The 23,115-nt window shown below is 39.2% G+C and overlaps 1 long non-coding RNA gene across 1 annotated transcript; it reads left to right on the forward strand.

Moving 5' to 3' along the window:
- Window positions 1–447: 447 nt before the first annotated feature.
- LOC122112523 lies at window positions 448–22,678 on the forward strand. The gene is made up of 3 exons (XR_006148234.1): window positions 448–537; window positions 7,944–7,948; window positions 22,656–22,678. It is a non-coding gene; the product is annotated as an uncharacterized LOC122112523 (long non-coding RNA).
- Window positions 22,679–23,115: the final 437 nt, after the last annotated feature.

Below are 23,115 nucleotides of genomic sequence, written 5' to 3' on the forward strand. Positions count from 1 at the left end.
GGCTTAAGTAATAGAGTGCTAGCCTTGAGCACAGAGACCAGGGACAGCACCCTGGCCCTGAGTTCAAGCTCCAGGACTGGCAACAAAAACATCCAGAATATTCACTATCTGGTTCTTGACAGAAACATTTGCCAACTCCTGTTCTAATTTATTAGGAATGAAATCTTTCATTTTTTTTTCTCTGTGAGTTTCAGCATTCTAAATTGTTCCCTTTGTGACCAGAGCAAGGGGTGGAGTGGAAAGGGTGGGGATTGATCTGTGACTTTCTCCAGACCTCAGCTTTCTCAGGATGGCTGAGACTCTATGCTTTGTACTTTGTAGGAGCCTAGAAAATGAGAATTCTAATGTTAAAAAATAGTAAAATTCTGAGCAAGGTGTTAGTGGCTCATGCCTGTGATCCTAGCTACTTGGGAAGCTGAGATCTGAGGATCAAAGTTTGAAGCCAGCCCAAACAAAAGTCCATGAGTCTCTTATCCAATTAACCACCAAAAAGCCAGAAGTGGCGATGTGGTTCAAGCGGTTGAATGCTAGCCTTTAGTGGAAAAATATAAGGGAGAGCATGAAACCCTAGGTTCAAACCAGCACACACACACAAAAAGAAAACTAAGGAAAGTTGAAAAAAACTGTTTAAAAGGAAGATTTTTTTTAAAAAAGGGTTAGAGTTAATGGAAAGAAATTGAAATCAAAAGAGGAAAATGTATAAAAACTATGAGACAAAGGAATATAAAAAGTCAATCAGGAGACAAAGTAAAGAAAGTCACAATTCAAAAATAGGATGGAATGCTCTTCTGTTATCTCAAGAGAAAAAGGAGAGATGCTTGCTTTACATAAATTAGTGTGCATAATTTGTAAAGGCACTGCCTGGACTCCTGGAAGATTGCTAGTAAGATGAAGATGAAATTCAGAGACTTTCTCATTTACATGAAATTGGTTAATGTTGTTCACTTTCTCTACTTACCTACTTTTCAGTTTTCTTAATGTTCTCCTTCATTATAGACAGAGTAGTGAGACTCAGTGGGTCATGCCTAAAATCCTAGCCATTCAGGAGGCAGAGATCTTAGGATTGAGGTTCAAAGCCATCCTAGAGCAGATACATCCTCAAGGCTCTTACCTTCAGTTAGCTAGCAATAATCTGGAACTGGAGGTATGGCTCTAGATATGTGCAAAAAAGCTGATTGAATGCACAGGATCCTGAGTTCAAGCCCCAGTACTTGTGTACACACACACACATACACACACACACACAGTTGATTTGTAGTATACTAGTGCAACATGAAAATGATCATATTTTTAAAAAATTATTCAGTGGTTATACCAAAGAGTTTCAGTTCCAAAAGTCATGTTAAAATACAAAGCATCTTTACATTAAAAAAATATATATTAAGAGCATAAATAAATAAATAAATACAAAGCCTCTTGAATTCATGTCAGCCTTTCCATCATTCTTCCCCATCTTTCCCTGTCCCATCCTTCCCCTCAGGTAGTTCAAGTTTCACATACTGTACATTGAATATAATGACTGTATTTTCTCACCCTTCCTCCCTCCATCAACTGAATATATTTTGATTGCTAATGCAATGAAATTTGGAGGTTGGGCCTTTGGTAGGTAGGTAGGTACTGAAGGTGGTACCTCCATGAATAGGATCAATGCCTTTTCAGATGAAGTCTGAGTCTACTTAGATTTCTTTCTGCCAGGTATGAGGACAATGAGATATTGACAGTCTGAAACCCAGAAGAGGATCTAACTAAATCTACCATGCTTGTATCCTACCCTTAGTCTTCTATTCTCTAGAACTAGGAGAAATACATTTCCACTGTTATAAGCCAGTAGTTCTATCATACTTTGTTATAGTCCAAACCAAGATTGACTACTTCGTAGAGTACTAAATCATGAGGTTGATGTTTTGGTGCTGTTAGTGTTGATTAGGGCAAGAAATTCCTTTATGAGTGAAATGAAAGGTCATGGGTTGGAATCCTGTGGGTGTCAGCTTCCCAAGTAGTCAGAATTACAGGCAGATGCCACTGGTCCCTGGCATAATATTCTTACTAAAACTGTTGGATGGGCTGGGAAGGTGGCTCAGTGGTAGAGCGCTTGCTTTGCATGCATGAGGCCCTGGGTTTGATTCCTCAGCACCACATAAACAAAAAGAAAAAAGCCGGAAGTGGCGCTGTGGCTCAAGTGGTAGAGCACTAGCCTTGTGCTGAAGAGCTGAGGGCCAGTGCCCAGGCCCAGAGTTCAGGCCCCACGACTGGACCCACCCCCCCCCCCCCAAAAAAAAAAAAAAACTGTTGGAATTAATTGTTCAAGAAGATGATTGATAGAAATTTTAGGTTGAACCATATAAAATTGTCAGTATTTAGTAATTTGCTTTTATAGTATAACCTAAAATGCTGGCAACAGTAACATTAGCTTGTATTGATTGCTTACCGTATGTGGGACTTTGCCAAGTTAGCTCACACAGCTTGCATCTTCTGACCTTACCAGGCAAGTACTGTTACTTTCCCCATATGGTATGCTATAGGATCCATTAAAGAAGAAAGTAATCTGTCCCAAGACTCCTAGAGTAGCACTCTTACCTAAGGTTTAACTGTCTTGGTTATTTGCCTTGTATTGAGTCAATAGAATACAAGATGAGAAGGAAGATAAGAGTACTTGACTGTTGAGTGTCAGATCTGATGCTCCTTTGCAGCCATTAGTGGTGTGGAGTCATTTTACCATCTGGAGAGAAATGCATAAAGGCTTTGGTTGATATGCGTGAACACTCAACATCCATGCCCAGAAACTACTTTAGGGTAGATGTAGCAGCTCCTACAATAAGAATTGGAATTATCATTCCTTTTCATTCTTTTTAATGGTTAGGGAGACCAGCTTTCAGTTTTGTAGGTGAGAACTTGCCTTTCTGCTTTGATTTGTGTGTTTGTGTGTGTGTGTGTGTGTGTGTGTGTGTGTGTGTGTGTGTGGTTTGTTTGTTTTTGGTGCCAGTATTAGGGCACTCAGGGCCTGGGTGCTGAGCTATATCTCCACTTCTGTCTTTTTGCTGGCTAATTAGATGTAGGAATCTAACTGGCTTTTCTGTTGGGCTGGCTTCAAACTGTGATCCTCAGATCTCAGCCTCTTGAGTAGTAGGATTACAGGGGTGAGTCACTGGTACCCCTCAGTTGGACCACTTTCTGCCTAGATCTGTGGCACTTCCTGCAAGAGGATGCTAGTTAGTATTGCCCTCTTAGTTGGCCTCTCTTCCCTCATTTGAATGCATTCTCTTTTGAATCCACTGGCATTTGGGTATTCAGATATTAATTGTTAAAAGAACATGATGAATAGTAGCTTGGTTTTAACATACGATTTAGATCATGGCTCAGAGTATAGTTTGATGTCTTTTCTAGACCTGCTTTAATGATACTATTTGTTTTACTTTTCTTTTTTATTATATTTTTTAATATCTTGGGGCCATCAAAACTATTGGCAAATTGAGTATAATAAATGAACTGCTGTTTTGTATAATTCATGCATATGAAGATGTATTAATATCAACAGAGAAGTTACACTTGAGTATTGCGTTACGGATGAAATTTCTCTGGCAGTTTCGCATATTAATTGCTAAAAAAATATCAGCACACTTGGTGTGATATACTTCCGAGGTATGAATTCCTACTCTGATATAATCATTATTCAAAGTCTGTTTAAATTTATTATGTCTTAGAGTTAATCTTTTTTTTTTCAGGTAATGTAGTATTGGGAAGAGTTGGGAAACAAATTGTGGAAATGTTATCTTCTCACACCACTCAGTCTGGGTATTAAAAAAATTATTTCTAGGGCTGGGAAGGTGGCTTAGTGGTAGAGTGCTAGCCTTGAGCTGAAGAGCTGAGGGACAGTGCCCAGACCCAGAGTTCAGGCCCCACGACCGGAACCAAAAAAAAAAAAAAAAAAAAAAAATATATATATATATATATATATATATATTTCTAGTAATCTTTAAAAAAGATAATGTATATTTACAACACTTATTGAAACAGGTTTATTGGATAATTGCAACAGTCCTTAGGTGGGAAACAGCACTGGAAAATGTGACTTAGTTTTATCACTCCCAGGAATTTTCATTAGATCGTCTGGACAGAGTATCAGCTATAAATAGCGAACAGCTAATTTGATGAAGAGGCTGTAGGTCTACAGATAATTGAACAAATACATCATGGTTTTAAAAAACTTACATGTGCTGACATTAGTAGTGAATAGAGCCAAGGAGAGAAAAGAAAGGGAAAAGAAAAGGAAAAGGAAATATAAAGGAACAATGATGGATTTGTGAGTAATAAAGTAAGTTTCAGGGCAGGCCTAACCTGTTTTCTCACTAGGAATACTTTGTTCTTTCTGAAATCCTTTGTTCTGGGCTGCTTTCCTTTCTCATTTAGGAGGAGATGTGGTTGAGATTGTTAGGGAAGTAATAGAATTTTACATATAAAATATATGGCCAGTTTCTCCAAATCAGTTTCCGGCTTAAATCTTTCCTCTTTTACTATTATTATTTTCAAATAATTGTGCAAGTGGGTTTCAGTTGAAGGTATCCATTTATGGGTACAATACATCTTAATAGTGTCATTCTTTTCTTCCTTCTTCTCCCTTCACCTATCTACAGTGAGTACTTGGGATTGTATTCGTCCACCATTCCTTTTTCCGTTTATTCATGTCATTGGGTGGCTTCCAACTTTTTTTTTTAATGTTTAAAGAGGCTTCTTCAGATAGATTAATAATAATCCTTCTGATCTCCTCCTCCTCCTCCTCCTTTTCCTCCTCCTCCTCCCTCTTCCTCTTCCTCCCCCGCCTCTTCTTTCTCCTCTTCCCTCTATTTCTCTTCTGTTTAAATTCAGATCCTAGGTGCTGTCCCTTAGCTTTTTTACTCAAGGTTTGTGGTCTACCACTTAAGCCACACCTCCACTTTTGGCTTTATGGTGGTTAATTAGAACCAAGTCTCATGGACTTTTCTGCTAGGCTGACTTTGAACCACAATCCTCATAGCTCAGCCTCCTGAGTACCTAGGATTACAAGTGTGAACCACCAGTACTTCATATTCCTTTGAGTAAAAACAAAGCAAAACTTCGGTTAAGTAAGCTTGTAGACAATCTCTACCAAAGGGAGGTTTTTTTCTCTCATGAGCAGACATCAGATACAGTTTACTTTTTTTCCAGCTTCTTAAAAAAAAGGCTTAGTTTTCCCTTTCTGGAGCCTTCTGTTTCCTTCCTGCCTCACTAACTCCCTTCTCACTCTGCAGGTAGACAGAATGGAACAGGATTTCATTTGTAAACTGTCAGTTCTTCTTGTCAGCCGGCAAAGAGATGATTGAGTCTAGGAGGGGTTGGGGAAGCAGAGTTATTAAGAGAGCAGCAGCTTTGGTTTATCAGTGGTGGAGGATGAATATATAGATATTTTCCAGTTCATTCCAGAGAGCAAAATGCCTAGCTTCGGTCCACTGGCATGCCTTTCCTACTCTGTCCCCCACTGCATTAGTGTGTCCTTCACACTCGGTGCACCTCAGTCTGTAACGGTACAACCTGGCAGCTGCTCCTCAGGCCTGGTCTGTCGCATAAACAGGCCTGGACTCCTCAGTGCTGTTGAGAAAACAAGCAGAGATCTCCAAAGCCTGGCATGATAAATCTTGGCTTTGTGAGCTGCTTTGTTCTCTGCTTAGGCATTTATTTTGGTACAATGATTTTTAGCTTGGTTTAAAACAAAACCAAAGAATGTTCTGTTGTTGTCATCATCATTTTCAACATCTATAAAGTCACCATCACAGCTGCTGTTACTAAATGCCAACTCTGAGCCAGAGTCTTTATGCCTCATGTGTTAGCTCATTTAACCACCTAATAATTGCACAAAGAAAGGGTGACCCTAAGTTTTTACTTTTATTTTTATTTTTTTTTGGGTCCGGTTGTGGGGCGTGAACTCTGGGCCTGGGCGCTGTCCCTCAGCTCTTCAGCTCAAGGCTAGCACTCTACCACTTGAGCCACAGCGCCACTTTCGGCTTTTTTTTTCTTTTTGCTTACGTGGTGCTGAGGAATCGAACCCAGGGCCTCAGGCATGCAAGGCAAGCACTCTACCACTGAGCCACCTTCCCAGTCCGACCCTAAGTTTTTAACTGTCTGGTTTACTACTACATCATAAAGAAAAATGATATACATTTTCTTAGTAGAGGCATAAGCTTTGAGGTAGAGGAATACAATGAAGAGAAGCCATTTGTAAACTGGAGTATTTAAACCTGACCCTAAGGATATAGTTTGTAGTCGTCTATAGTTCAGAGAATTGGGACACACACAGAAGAGAAACAAGTGAAATCATAATTATACTTTGTTGCTTTAAACATCAGATTCTAAGGACTTCAATTATAATGGTTAATATTTTGGTTATTTATATGAAACCATGTAGGTATCAGTTTATCAATTTGTCATTAGTCTATAGTTTGTGTTATAGTAGGAAACATTAAGACCCAGAAACTGTATTCAAACCTTTTTATTTCCTTAAAAATATTTTGGTTGGTGATTTAAAAATTGTCTTTAAGTAGTTGTATGCATGGGTTACCATTCAACATGTATGGTACATCTTGATTGATATCATACCTTTCATGTTCCTCCTCCATTCCTCCCAACCCTGTGACTCTTGAAGTTTTATTTTCTCCTGCATTTTTAAGGCTAATCTAAATAGTTTAAAAATAGCTTTTAAGTCTGCTACTTGTAAGCGTGCATGATTATAGCAATAGTAGACCTATGGAGTATTTAAGAACTAATTAAAGGAGCTTTCTAATTGCCCACTTTTGCATGAATTATAATTCAGCATTTGCTGAATTCCTTCCATGCTAGGAATACTGTTAACTGCTGAGGATGGAACTTGGCTGAATAGTAGTGATTGCAGTGGTACCCACCTTGGACAGCACCGCAGAGGGTTTAATGTGGGATGATTGTGTGTGTGTGTGTGTGTGTGTGTGTGTGTGTGTGTGTTAAGTTCTTTGGCTTGAACTGAGGGTCTTTTATTCTTGCTTGGCTTTTTTTCCCCTCAAGGTTGGTATTTACCATTGAGCCACAGCTCAAGTTAATTGGAGATAAGAGTCTCATGGAGTTTTCTATACCAGCTGGCTTTGAACTGTGATCCTCACATCTCAGCCTTCTGAGTAGGATTATAGATGTGAGCCATTGGCACTCATGTGGGAATGTTCTTTTTCAGCATGCTTCATGCGTTGCCAGCGATAACCCAGGTTTTCATTCATGGCCATATGATTAAAAATCAATTATGTGTCATCTGGATTAACTTTTTAATTAAAACCAGTGATGAGTTGGGAACAGGGGAGTATTTGATGTAGTTTGAAAATGAGTTTGGTGGCAATAAAGGCTTTCCTCCTCTCTGTTTTCTTTTTATCAGTAATATTTTGTAATGTCCCAGTATCATGGTCTAATTTGAATAGAATTGAATTTACATAATATACTTAAGGTATTTTATTATCCTTCCTTTTCTTTTTTTCCTCTTCCCTTCCTCCCTCCCTCCCTTCCCTCCCTCCCTCCTTCCCTCCCTTCTATAATGGTACTAGGACTTCAACTCAGGGCCTAGCTTCTGTTCCTTAGCTTTTTTTTTTTTCAAGACTAGCTTCCTACCACTTGAGCCACAACTTCACTTTCAGCTTTTTGATGGTTAATTGGAGATAAGAGTCTCATGGACTTTCTTGTTCAGGCTGATTTCAAACCACAATCCTTAGATCTCAGCTTTCTGAGTAGCTAGGATTACAGGCATAAGCCACGAGTTTCTGGCTTCAATACTTCTAATGTATGTACTATCCTTTGAGAAACATTCCTCCAAAAAAGAGCTAAGCAAAATGACACTGTGATATGGGTAATGAGAATGTAACATGCGTTTGTAAAGACAAATTAATGAGTTTCCTTGACTTGAAGCTCTTGCTGTTGTCAAGGTGAAGTTTTCCATGTAAAGCAGGAAAGCTGAGAACATGACATTCTGTCCCAGTGTTAAATAATTGCATGGCTTTCTTTTTTATGACTCTTGCTTCATTGACTACTGCTGGGGTCAGAAGACCAGGAAGATGTAAATGCTGTGCTGTGGATCTTGACAAGAAGGCCTGTCTTTGGTTGAGTCAGGGAAATAAATGCATGTCCTTGTCGCTGGAAGGGAAAACAGGTTAGGAGCAAGCAAGTACGATTAGACTCAGATTGCCAAGCCAGGGTCAGGACTGTTGAGTACTTCGAAACAGGTTTTTGTGAATCTCCCAGTGAAATTGGAAATCTCTTTGTATAACTTTGAAATTTGCAGCTCAGGGCCAGATGTTACAGCAAATCAGTTAAAGTCATGGATAGGTGACTTCAAGATATATTTTGAATGCTTGTGCCTTTTGAATATATTTTTATTGTTTTTTTCAGAACAGGGAATTGAACTTTGGGCTCTTCGCTTGCTAGAAACACTCAACTAGAGTCACATCCCCAGTCATTTCTTCTTCTTCTTTTTTTTTTTTTCAGATTAGGTCTCATGTTACTTTTCGTGGTCTGGCATTAAACCGCCTTTTTCCAAGCTCAATCTTCATAGGTAGGATTATAGGTGTGCACTACCACACCCCAGCTCTTTTCTTTAGTAGTAGAGATGAGAGATGTATATTGGATGGAGGATAGTTGTGAAAATATTAAAAGTTCCAGATAAGCTAGGGAAAACTGGTTTAGGTGGAGGCAAACTGATTTGTTTATAAGAGGACTTTTCTACTTGTCTAATGATGGATCCAATAGGAACCCATGGTAAGCAATGGCTCAGCTTTATCTGGGGATGGGACCTTCAGCATGGTCCCCTTGCAGGGCTTTTGGAAAACCTGATGAAACACTTGCAAAGCATGGTCTAAAGAATGCAATGAATTGAGGTATTTCAGGTCTAGTCAGTGTGTTGAACTCTGGTTTGCAGAGAACACCTGTGTGTTCTTGAATACACAAGAAAGCCTTATGACTTTTTGCTCACTGGATTTTAATCAGAATTCTCCAGTTGGAGAACTAGAAACATCAACTGCATGGCTTTGCTCAGGTCCAAAGACTCCAGAACCTGAGAAGTGAATGGCATTGCTTCCATGCTCAGTCTGCGGGGTGGGGTGAGTAGGAGGTGATGCTAGTTCAAGCCCAAGAGTAGTCCACAGGCAGGAGAGCTTGGAGTTCTGCTGTCTTGGACAGAAGAACACAAATGTCCCAGCTCTAGAAGAGAGAGAGGGAACTCACCTTTCCTTTGCATTTGTGTTCTGTCTGGCCTTAGCCAATCATATGGTGCTCATACCTTCAGGGTGAGACAGATTGCCTTTACTCATTTCCTTGATTCACATACCATTTTCCAAGCATCCTCACACACTTATTCAGAAATAATATTTTATCTGCCACCTGGGCATCTTCTCTTAATTCAGTCAGGTTGATACCAACAATTCATCACTGTGCACCCTGAATCTTGAATTGTGAAAGAGTAAGCCCCACAGAAGAAATGAAACTGGAGAATTTCATTTTAGTAATTTGCATATACTACTAGGAGTCAGCCAGAGTTTAAGATTGGGGTTTCCAGGGTCCAGGATTTCCTTTATCTGGTTATTTCTTCTTCTGATGGCTGATTTCTTAAGAGGGAATTTATAAGCCGGGTAGAGTGGTGCATGTCTATAATCCAACACTCAGCAGGCTGAGGCAAGGGGGTCCTGAGTTCCAGGATGACATAAATAAGCTACACGGTGAGAACTACCCTGTCTTACAACAAAACAAAGCAGAACACAACATAACATAACAAAACAAACAAAAGAAAACAGAGAAGGAGCTTGGGAAGTTGCTTATTAAGGCAGAATCCTGTTCTGTTCTAGGTAGAACTCAATGAATACAGTAGTTAAATCTCTAAAGAGATTTTTTTCCCCCATAAGATCAAAGATCAGATTATAGGGTAATATGATTTCATATCATTTTCTTTGATTCTAGAATAAGAAGAATACATGTAGAATTGCATTTGCATATGTGAAATGGTGTTTGTACGACCCAATTTTGTATTCTCAGTGTGTAATGACAACATTGAGAAGAAAATTGATTAGTATTTTTAAAACAGCAGGATTTTTTTTTTCTGCCCAAACATTGATTAATCTTTGAATGGGTTTTCTTATAATCCTTTTCTTTCCCAGACTGCAGGATACAGCACAGGCATATTTTATGTAGAGTCAAGCAGAGAAAGCTTCTTGCTAGGATTAAACTTACTGCTGCCTTTTCAGCAGGTGTAAATAGCTTTGTCTTCAGTATTTACCATTTCCTAACTTGATAACACAGTAGATCTTCTTTTGTTTTACTTTGATTAAAGACACTAAAAAGACGATTGTCTTATAGGAAATGTGGAAATACTGAGATTTTTCTGACATACAGATGGATTATTTGTTTAGCATCCTTGCATGAGTGCTTTAACATCCTGGTAGCTGAAGTTCAGGTAACATTAATTTGTCCCTGGTTTGTTGGGTGTTGGTGGCTCATATCTGTAATCATAGCAGCTCAGGAAGCTGAGATCTGAAGATCCTGGTTTCAAGCCAGCCAGGGCAAAAAGTCCCTGTGAGACTTTTTTTTTTTTTTTTTTTTTTCCCTGTGAGACTCTTCTCTCCAATTAATCACCAGAAAACTGGAAGTGGTGCTTTGGCTTAAAGTGGTAGAGCCCCCAGCCTTGAGTAAAAGAGCTCAGGGACAGCCTCATGACCAACTAAAACAAATTGTCCCTGGTTATATGTTTTATAAAATATATAGATAAATGAGACTGTGTTCCTAACATTAGGGAATGTATCGATTTTCATAAAAAACGTGAAAATAAGTTAAATATGGATGGACGGGATTCTGGTGAAATCCAAATAAGTGGCTTAGAATATTATGTTAAGTGGAACAGTACTTTAGAGGGAGAAACCTTTTATGCATTTTGAGGCAGTTGGGAAGGACTCATTTGGGTTCTAGAACTTGAATGGTTCCTGGGGAGAAGGTGGATTTAGTGGAGAAGGAGTGTGTGTGGTGGTATGCTGTGAAAGGCCTTAGCAGAGAGGGCCAGGCTAGAAGATGCTTGTACCTTCAAAGTGAGACTGCTTTGATTGCAGTAGAAGCATAATGAGAGGGAAAGTGAATGATGGAACATAAAAAGGGAAAGCCCTTGAATGTCAAGTAAAGGAATTTAGACTTTTTTTCTGTAGAGAGTGGATTAGCAGCGAAGGTTTTTGGGAAAAGAATAAGTAGATTAATTAATGGCTTTACAGTCAGTCTAGTTAGCCAGAAGCAGTGCAAAGCTCAGCCCCTAAGTGCTTTATATCATTATTATTTTTATTTTTTCTGGTCGTGGGGCCTGAACTCTGGGCCTGGGCGCTGTCCCTCAGCTCTTCAGCTCAAGGCTCGCACTCTACCACTTGAGCCACATTGCCACTTCTGGTTTTTTCTGCTGATGTGGTGCTGAAGAATCGAACCCAGAGCTTCATGCATGCAAGGCAAGCACTCTATCACTGAGCCACCTTCCCAGCTCCCTTTATATTAATTTTTTTGTGTTGGTACTGGGGCTTGAACTCAGGGCCTGGGCACTGCCCCTTTGCTTTTTTCACTTAAAGCTGGTGCCCTACCACTTGTGCCACAGTTCCACTTCCAGTTTTTTTTTTTTTTGGGGGGGGGGTCTGGTCGTGGGGCCTGAACTCTGGGCCTGGGCGCTGTCCCTCAGCTCTTCAGCTCAAGGCTACCGCACTACCACTTGAGCCACAGCGCCACTTCCGGCTTTTTTTCTCCTCTGCTTATGTGGTGTTGAGGAATTGAACCCAGGGCCTCATGCATGCAAGGCAAGCGCTCTACCACTGAGCCACCTTCCCAGCCTCCACTTCCAGTTTTTTTGATGATTATTTGGAGATAAGAGTCTTCCTGACTGGCCAGACTGACTTCAAACTGTGATCCTCAGATCTCAGCCTCCTGAGAATCTAGGATTATAGGGATGAGCCATCAGTGCCAGCCCAGTGCTTTTGTTTGCAAGACAAGGACAAAAAGAATCATGTAGGACATGGGATAGGACTCAAGACAGACATGAATTCTTTCTTCACTGTGGAAGGGGAAGTAGGTTACTGATGGTCATTCTTTTTTTTTTTTTCTTTTCTAAGTCTTGTATAAAATCCTTTTTTTTTTCTATCTTAAAGAGCATTAATTCAAATTTGACCTTTCTTACCATGTGATAACTTGAATACCTCCAGCTATTTTCAGTTGTTCCAGATTGTCACAAAAGTTTGATGTCCGATTGCCAACTGGAAGGGCCAGACCTGGCCTATGGAGGATTGTTTTTAAAATCTTATTCTAAATTAAGCACTTAGGGACAGAAAAATGAGATGTGGCCTAGTTCTAATTCACCACTTAGCTAAAAGTATATGTATTTTTCTTCTTGGCTTAAATATTTGTCTGGCTGTTTTAACCCCAAAGGCATATAACTCAGAGCTGAGAATATGTAGATTTCTTACCATCCCTTCATGTTTCCTAGAGGATTTTTTTTTTTAAACTTTAGCTATACTTAAAAGAAGGAATTAAAAAATTTATTGTACAGGTGAAGTACAGAAGGATTACAGTTACATTAATCAGATAATGAGTACATTTCTTTTTGAACACTGTTACCCACTCCCAGTTTTCCTGCTTCCAAGTTGAATAGCTCATTTCCAACATAGTGTCTAGTGAATATCACCACTGAATTGGTTCAACCCTTGGTCCCACCGTTTCTGTGCTCCCCCTTAGAAAAAGGAATTTTTTTTAAAGATACTAGGTCTCAAATATATATATATATACATATATATATATATATATATATATATATATTTTTTTTTTTTTTTTGGTCCGGTCGTGGGGCCTGAACTCTGGGCCTGGGCACTGTCCTCAGCTCTTCAGCTCAAGGCTAGCGCTCTACCACTTGAGCCACAACGCCACTTGTGGCTTTTTCCTTTTTGCTTATGTGGTGCTGAGGAATCGAACCCAGGGCCTCGGGCATGCAAGGCAAGCGCTCTACCACTGAACCACCTTCCCAGCCCTAGGTCATATATTTTTTATTTGTTTTAAAGTTCAGACTTTCCTCCTTTAACTTATAAATTATTGAAATAAAGTTATTTTTTAGAAGTATAAGGGTTTTGATACTACTTAGACATATAAACATCTGAAACTAAATTCTAAAGAAGTTTCCATATTAATTGTAGCAGTTGTGGCTCTGGGGAAGTACATGGTAAGGAAGCTTTAGAGGCAGGAAAACTTGGTTTCAGATTCTCCTTCTACCCTTTTACTTATTGGGTGACTACTTGTTATGTTCTTTCTGCATGTGTGAGCTTTAAATCTGAGACTTATGGTAGCAGAGTATGGATGAACTACCAGCAAATCTTAATAGTATCCTTTCCCTGCCAAATCTTCTGTATCCTAAAAGGAATTGGAGAATGTCTCTGGGCAAAAATGGGAGAGCTATGGCTCCTCAGGTTCTAGGCTCTGATCTTCTCTGAGTGTCTGCTTCTTTATTTTAAAAATAATGAATAGTATTTACCTTTTAGAGTTGTTATGAAGGTAAATGTTGAAATCAAGCACAATCCCAGGTCTATATTACCAGGTACCCTGTCAAATTGTAGCTGCTACTTCTAGGTCATAGGATTTAGATAGCTTTGTTGTCTTTGCTATGCTGTGCTCTGTCTTTGGGTATATTTCCTTTGCTGCTGCAGTAGATATTGGGGATATGTTCAGAGCCCAAAATTCTTGATTTAGGACAGAGAGAAAACAAATTACCATATATAAGTCATAGGGATCAGAATTGCCTTAAACCTAGTAACCACTATATGATGCTTATACGTTTATCCCATTGGCTAAAACTCAATTACAAACAAGGTTGATTTAACTCTCTACCATTATTATAGAGAGGAAAATCAGATCTAGAAAAATCTGATTCTCTCTGCCCAATCATTCAATATTCCTCTATATCTTAGGCCACTTTTCCAGTGGAAATGAGATGTATAATCATGTTTTCACAAGGATGTATAATCATCTTAAATATTCTGTATATGCTTCTATACATGGATTCTCTCCTTCCTTCCCTTCTCCCTTCAGTTAAGTTTAAGAATTCTTTGCCAAGATTGCGAAGATAAAAAACTTCATGATTTTTAAATAATTAAAATACCATATAACTGACCCATATAAATGTACATTGAATGGTTTTTATGTTCACAAAGGTGATCTGAAACCTTATTCAATTTTAGAACATTTTCATCACCTCTAAAAGAAGACATTTGTCACTGCTCCCTTTCTAAGCAATCATGAGTCTGTGTTCAGCCTGTATAGATGCCAGGTCTGGAATTTTTTTTTTTAATGTTTTCAAATGACTTCTATCATAGTATTTTATTATATAACTGCATATACCATTATTGGTTATTGTTGTTAACCTCTTTTTATGTAAGTTTTTTATTGTAAAAATACTGTACAGAGAGGTTACAGTTACATGAACCAGGTAATGAGTATATTTCCTATCAAGCATTGTTGCCTCCTCCTTTGTTTTTCCGTACTGTCCCTGTCGGCCCCGCTGGCCCCCTCCCCATGCCTAAATTGTAAAGTTCATTTTTCAACACAGTATCTTGTACATCTCTTTGTTACAATGGGTCAACCTGTATCACTATTTAAACATTTTGTTTTTTCCCTTCCCCTCCCCAAATTAGACCGACATCAAATACAGTGAAAACAGGAGTTATACCATGGGGGGAGGAACATACAAAGCAACAAAAAAATCACATGGTACATTATAAATACCTTACAAACAATATCAAGAAAGAAAAAAACACTTGTGTCCCTATCTTGGGGTTCATTTCACTTAACATCATCTTATCTGGTCATATCAGATCTGGACTTTTATGTAAATAGAATCATATAATATGTGGTCTCTTGTAATTGCCTGCTCTCACTTGTATAATGTTTTCAAAACCCATCCATGTTGTTGCATGCATCAATACTCCATTCTTCTCTATTGAAGTAAACCCAACATTTCCTTGCCATGCTTTGTTTATGAATATTTGGACTCTTGTTCCTTTTTGGTTGTGACTAATGCTGCTGTGGTGAGGCTTCGTGTAGACATATTTTTCTATAAATTTAGTGGTACCCAAAATACAGTATATGTTCTGTAGAGACCTGCCTGTTTGGTTACTTTGCCCATTTTGAAATTAAACCTTAATCTTTCTATCATTGAGTAGTAGGAGATTTAAAGTAGATTCTGGCTACAAATCTTCTATTAGCTGTATTCTTTTCAAATATTTTTGTTTATTCTTTGGGATGTCTTTTTATTATTTTGATAGTAATATTTGTCTTAAAACAAATTTTAATTTCAGTGATGTCTAAGTTTATCTACCTACTAATTTTTCTTTTAATGTTTTGGATGGTATCACTAAGGATGTGTCAGTTGTGCCAGTAATTTAACTTACATTGAATTTTCTGGTAAAACTGCATATGCCAAATAGTAGTCAGACTTCAAGCTCCCCTGCACCCCCCCCCCCCCCCCGAAGGAATTACATTTGAGAAGGAAGCTCCTACTTGGTTAGTTTTTTTTTGTTTGTTTTTGTTTTCCTTTGGTGCAGGTCCTGGGGCTTGAACTCCGGGCCTGGGTGCTGTCCCTGAGCTAAGGCTCTACCACTTTGAGCCCTAGTTCTACTTCTGGTTTTCTGGTGGTTAATTGGACTTTAAGAGTCTCATGGCGTTTCCTGCCAGGGCTGACTTTGAACTCTGATCCTCAGATCTCAGCTTCCTGAGTAGGTAAGATTGTAGGCATGAGCCATTAGCACCCAGCTCTTTGGTAGTCTTTAAAGAAGAAAACAAAATAGAAATTGTAATAGCAAAACAAGAAATGTGTGTGGTGTTTTTTCAACTACAAAAAGCTGCTAATACTTCTTATGAAAGTAAAAATGTGCCTATTAAAATAAAAAATAGCAATTGACTTCTTTTTTTTAAAATATATTTTTATTGTGAAAATACTGTACAGAGGGGGTTACAATTACATGGGTAAGATAATGAGCACATTTCTTATCAAACATTGTAGCCTCCTGCTTTGTTTCCCCTTCCCATCCCTTCCCAGCCTCCCCCTCCCCCCCCCCCCAGTTGTAAAGTGCATTTTTCGACATAAGGACTTGTACATCTCATTGTTGCAATGGGTTCTCCTGTATCCATGTTTTAACAATTTGTTTTTTCCCTTCCTCTCCACATATGCCAACATCATATATAGTGAAAGCAGGGTTTGTACTATGGGGGAGGGACATACAAGGCAACAAAGACATAATCTTACAAATATGTTAGAAACAATCGCATGAAAGATAACTCTCTCTCTCTCTCTCTCTTTTTTTGTCAGACGTGGGGCTTGAGCTCTAGGCCTGGGAGCTGTCCCTGAACAATTCAGCTCAAGGCTCATGCTCTACCACTTGAGCCAACACGCCACTTCTAGTTTTCTGGTGTTTTTTTTTTTTTTTTTTTATTGTGATTAAGTGATTACATAATTTCCCAAATTTCACAGTATAGCAATTGACTTCTAAGGTGTAGCTCAGTGAGAAAAGACATGCAGATGCATATGAGGCCGCAGGCATATCCATTTGAGGCTCTGGGGTTCAGTCTTGAGCACCAGAAGAATAAAAAAGTCTTTCCATAAAGGTACCTTAAAATGACACATGAAATCTTGCATATAGAACAGTTTCTAACAAGGTTACTTTCCAATGAGTAAGATAGAAAGGGGGTTTCTTCTTAAAAACATATTTCTTAAAAGTTCTGTAGTTTTTCAAGCTAAAGTGAGGAACCACAATTTAAAGAAAGACTTGTTTTTTTCATAATTGAAGACTTTTTTTTTTGTCTGGAATGTTGCTTATTTGTGTCTTTTATTGAGTTACTTATAGACATTTGGCAGACATTTGGGGAAGTCACACCTCATTAATAGAATAGAAAATTTCCATGTGTTTTTGTTTCCTCTTTGCAATTATTTTACTTTAAGACAACTTCTGTTTTATAAGTTTGTACTGTCTTGGGAAATCTTTACAGATAGTTTATATTTATTTTGCATTATGTATTCTCTTAGGTTTTACACTCATATTTATATTTCATCTTGTTCCTTTAAGATTTCTACCATTAAGCTACTAAATTTGAAAGATATATTTCAAAAATGATTATTTACACATTTATCAAAGTATTACATTATACCATGTAAGTGTATATAAATTATTATGTAACAATTTAAAAAATAGAAAGAAAAACAAATGTAACAATTCCTATTAGGCAGAATAGTTGAGTAACTGTTTCTTTGTAGCTGGCCTGCCAGTTAAATTAATTGATTAGTTATATGTTGTGAAAATGTACATTGTTCCTTGTGATGCTTTTCATGTTTTTAAATTTAACATATAATTTTGTAATTCACACTTATGCTGTAGTGTGTATATGTGTATTTGTGAACATGTGTGCGTGGGCATGCCAGTCCTAGAACTTGAACTCAGGGTCTGGCCAGTGTTCTTGAGCACTGGCTTTTTGGTGGTTAAATTGGAGATTAAATTCCCATGGACTTTCCTTCCTAGCCTGGATTTGAACTGTAATCCTCAGCTTCCTGAGTAGCTAGAATTATAGGCATGAGCCACCAGCACCTGTAGTAATTGTTTCTAAAACATACTATTTAATTGTTTCTAGTGTGTTCACAGTTGTGCAACTACCCAAATCATCTAATTTCAGAATATTATAGTATTGATTATATGTTGGTCCTTTATGTTTATTTTTATTATATTTATGTGCCTAGCTTATTTCAAAAATAGATTAGTGGAGGAGGCTACAATGCTTGATAAGAAATGTACTCATTATCTTGCCCATGTAATTGTAACCCCTCTGTTCAGTATTTTCACAATTAAAAAAAACAGATTTGTGGTACTTTATATTGTAACATCACACACACACACACACACACACACACACACACACACACACACACACACACACACACACACACACACACACACACACACACACACACACACACACACACACACACACCCCACTGGGTTCGATTTCTCAGCACCACATAAGCAGAAAAAGCCGGAAGTGGTGCTGTGGCTGAAGTGGTAGAGCACTAGCCTTGAGCTGAAGAGCTGAGGGACAGTGCTGAGGTCCAGAGTTCAGGCCCCACGACCGGCAAAAACCAACCCAACCCAACCCAACCCAACCCAAACAAAAAACCCATGTAAATCTGAATTTGGGCCCTTTACAAGCCCTCCTCTTCCTTACTGGTGGCCTCTCAGATTCTCTTTCTTCAGTCTCAGCTTATGTAGAATTTTTTCCCCCATGCTCCCCAGAAACATTTTCCTGCCTCTGTTGCTGTAAATACCATGGCGTCTGGAAGGGTGGAGAGAGAGAGGGCCATGGGTGTATATTTCTCCATAAACATGAACTCCTCAGCAAGCAGGGCTCCTGTACATCCCCTTTATAATAACAACAATAATAATAATTAATAAAAAGAAAAAAGAAAGAGAAACCCCTGAGAGCCCACCTTGTTATTCATCTTTACATTCCTGGTACATTGTTTTGAACCAGACTAAATGTTTAACATTTTTTGTTTCTCTTGATTCATGGATGAATTCTGGATGGTGATTTGTAGAATATAGAACTTGCTGTATAGTTTTGTTTATTTGTGCTTAGTAAATACACACACACATACACACACACACACACACACACACAAACACACACACACATGTATTCCCGTATAGAGTTTTTTTTTGTTGTTGTTGTAGTTCTTATTCCTTTTTTAGAACACTGCAGTAAGGCTTCTAACACCCATCAGTGTCCTCAAATTGCTCTTGCTGGATTAACAATGACCCAGTTTCCAAATCCATTGGGCCATTTCTCTAGTACTGTCTTCCTGGAGCTTTTTTGCTGCGGTTGACTGTACTGTAGCATTTGTACTTTTGAAGCTCTTCAGTCCTTGTATTTGTGGAGCAGTGAGCTTCTGCATCTCGTACCATCCCCTTTCCCTCCATGGGCTCTTCTTCCTTGGTTACATCTAAGTATTGGTGTCCCTAGGCCCCATCTTTACCTTTTCTCTGGGACACCTCAGCCACTCTTTCTGTTTTGTCCTCTGACCAGAATCCCAAGGTTGGGCCTGTAGTCTGGTCTCCTCTGAGCAGTTGTCTCCTTGGCATCGGCCCTGGAATTCATTCAAAGCTCCATAAACTATAAATATGAACTTCCCCTTCATACCCATTAACTGTTTTTTTCGGTAGTCTTTCTCATTTGACAAAATCATACTATTTACTCAATTACTGAAGCCAGAAATCTAGCAGTCCTCCAGAATCTTCCTTCCTTATTTTTGCTGTCAAATTTACCAGCATGACCTCTCGTTTTTTTTCCCTTCAAGATAGCAGTTTTACTTCATTATTCTAGACTCCTTTCTTTCTTTTTTCCAGTCCTGCTGCAGAGTGAGCAAGGAGTGGAGAAATGAGGCTATGAAGGCTGGTCATCTCATTTTGAGCCTCAGGATAATCGAGGCTGTATTTGTTATTTAGGTGTATATCCAACATTAAATATCTCTGACTTTAGGTTCATGCCTTCTAGTTTCTTTATTGGCCTGGTCTACCCAAGAATTCTTTGCATGAGCTTACTAGAAAGATTGAAGTCTTGCCAAGTGCCAGTGACTTATGCCTGCAATCCTAGATACTTGTGAGGCTGAGATCTGAAGATTTCAGTTTGAACCCAGCCTACGCAGAAAAGTCCCTGAAGACTCTTCTCTCCAATTAACCACCCAAAATGCTGCAGGTAGAGATGGGGCTCAAGTGGTCCAGTAGCAGCCTTGAGTGAAAAAGCTCAGGGACAGCATAACACTCAGGCCCTGAGTTGAAGCCCAAATATGCACCAAACCCACTCCAAAAGAACAACATACCCCAAAACCAAAGAGTGATTTGTGTCTTCCCAAGCCACATCAGGGACTCTTCTTCAGCCCTTCCTTCGTATTCCACGTAGCCTGCATCTGAGTAGCAAGCTGAGGGCTCTATGTTTAGGAAACCAGAATTCTCTAGTCTCAGAATTGACCTTAGACTGTAGTAAGGAAAAAACAAACTTTCTGCTGTATACAGCACACACACACACACACACACACACACACACACACACACACACACACACACTGAACACTGATCATTTCTTCTCTTCTGGTCATCAGAATATGTAGTTGTGGCACACTGACTCATACTTTGATACCAGCTGGTCTTACAATTGAACCCACTTCAAATGCTGTCTTCCTGGAGAGAGCTTGAGATTGCATGGATTAAACTTTCAGCCCCACAAACCCCAACACCAGGTTTTCAACTGTGCTCAGACTGTTCAGCTATAAATCATAGGCTCCCATGATCCCCTTCTCACATCCATCATTTGCTAGAGTGACTCACAGAGCTCGGGAAAACATTTTATTTATGTTCACTTTTTTATTATAAAGATTGTAACTCAAGAATAACCAAATGGAAGAGATTCAGAGGGCAAATACTGTGCTTCTGATAACGTGTATTTATAAGTAGATTCATTTTTTATTGTTTATCACTGGGGTTAATAAAAGAGCATTAAAGCAATGATGATGATCTTCCTCCTCCTCCTCCTCCTCTGCCTCCTTTTTTTTTTTGCCAGTCCTAGGTCTTGAACTCAGGGCCTGGGCACTGTCCCTGAGCTTCTTTTGCTCAAGGCTAACACTCTACCATTTGAGCCATAGCACCACTCCCAGCTTTTTCTGTGTATGTGGTAATGAGGAATCAAACCCAGGGCTTCATGCATGCTAGGCAAGCATTCTCCCACTGAGCCATGTTCCTAGCCCTGATTCTATTCTTTTAGAAGAGTTGAGGTCTGGGCTGGGAAGGTGGCTCAGTGGTAGAGCGCTTGCCTTGCATGCATGAGGCCCTGGGTTCGATTCCTCGGCACCACATAAGCAAAAAAGAAAAAAAACTGGAAGTGGCGCTGTGGCTCATGTGGTAGGGCACTAGTCTTGAGCTGAAGAGCTGAGGGACAGCGACCAGGCCCAGAGTTCAGGCCCCACGACCAGACCAAAAAAAACAAAAGAGTTGAGGTCTGCATACAAATCTGAGGCCAAATATGCAAAAATAAATAATTTAAATGGAGATTTTTTTAAAGTGCCTTTGTCAAAGGATTCTGTTTGGCCCAGGCAGTTAGCTCCATTTAATACTTTTCAGATTGAGACAAACTATTCCTTTTATTAAGTTAGACCCTTGTGGAAGAAGTAAACATTTTATCTTTAAGAAGACTAGCTTATTAAAATATCGAATGCATCTCATTTGTTAACATGAAATTGTTAACATTTGTTAACAAGAAATTTTTGGTGTGGGAAGTAAAGATAAATTTTAGGAAGTAAGACTTCTCAAAAAGATAATGTTCTTGGGTAAAATGCTTAGTAGGAACCATAGTTAGCTAGAAAGATATGAAGAGAGAGAAATTCAGAAAAGGGAAGAAGGAAGAAGAGGGGAAAGTTACCCAAGACACTCTGCTTTTATTCCTTAGGGTAAGCCTTGGCAGAATCTGTATTCTCTGAGCCAAGACCTTCCATTCTTTTTTCAAAACTAAGTCCTGGTTTTGCTCTTTCTAGAAAATGAGTTCATTGTTGTTTTGGAAATCGTGTTGCTTGCTTCCCCTTAAGGGACAGATAATTAGAATTCCTTGATGAAAAAAAAAAGGTCCTATGTTCTGTTTGATAGATAAAATCATTTTCTCAACCATCAAGTGTAATTCAGCTTTAATCTTCAGGGAAAATGAGAGATTTCAATGTATTAAACGTAGAGAACTTAATGTTTATGACCAATGTTTTATAAAGGAGGAAGCCAGCTCTTAGCTCTACTCTGAAGGAAATTGTTGGTAAGAAATCATTTTGAGAAGTAAGATTTATGGTGATATTAGCAGCTATAGAAGCTGGGGCAGTAAGCAACCAAAACAACTGAAGCCTTTTTTTTTTGGTCATGGGGCTTGAACTCTGGGCTTGGGTACTGTCCCTGCGCTCTTCAGCTCAAGGTGAGCGCTCTATCCCTTGAGCCACAGCGCCACTTCTGGTTTTCTAGTGGTTTATTGGAGATAAGAGTCTCACGGACTTTCCTGCCTGGGCTGGCTTTGAACCGTGATAATCAGATCTCAGCCTCCTGAGTAGCTAGGATTACAGGCGTGAGCCACTGGCGCCCCGCTCAACAACTGAAGTCTTGTTCTCTCTTTTGTCTTACAAGAAAGCCACACAACCATTTTTTTTTTCCTGCATAGACCCTCTCTGAAAACCAAGAAGGAAAAATATTTACTCATTCAAAGCAGTAATTTATTGTAATGAACCATGTCACTTCCTGATAATATAGTTCCCCAAAAGGGAATTGCAGTGAATTTTCCTCCATTCATGTTTTCTACCTTCCCCTCAAATCAAGTCCTTACAGTTGAATAATCTATTGATTTAGGATAGAGTGGGTTGGTAATTTTATCTTGACCTCATTCATACAGAGAAAGACATAATTTAAATGCAAAAAGTCAGGCCCTTCCACTGCAGAACCTGTGTTGCCTACGTATGTGTGGATGTACATACATATGTAGAGTGTCCGGTGGAGCTTGGCTCAAGTGGTAGAGAGCTAGTCTTTAGTAAGAAAGCTCAGGGACAGTGCCCGGGGTCGGAGTTCACACTCCAGGATTGGGGCGCGCGCGCACACACCCACACCCACACCCACACACACCCACACCCACACCCACACACACACACACACACAAATTGCCATAAACTTCATTTCTTAAAACAATAGAAATTGATTTTCTCATAGTTCTGGAGGCCAAACGTCACTCTTCCAGCTTCTGGTGGCTCCTGACATTTCCTGGTTTTGGGCTGCATGACTCCATCTTCTCACATTGCCACCTCTTCTTTTGTCTGAAAACAATCTTGATTGCATGTAGGGTCCAGCAGGATAACCCAGGGCAAACTCTCCTTCTTGGGATGCTCACTGTAATCGCTCATTCATGTATATGTGCAGGTCCTGCACAGATGTTTTGGAGGGAACCATCCAGTTTACTACTAGGACTTTAAACATTTTTATTGGCTCATAAGCGTTGGCA

The sequence above is a fragment of the Dipodomys spectabilis genome, unplaced genomic scaffold (assembly GCF_019054845.1).
Source record: "Dipodomys spectabilis isolate Male_0828 unplaced genomic scaffold, ASM1905484v1 ptg000095l, whole genome shotgun sequence".
Classification (NCBI taxonomy): Eukaryota; Metazoa; Chordata; class Mammalia; order Rodentia; family Heteromyidae; genus Dipodomys; species Dipodomys spectabilis.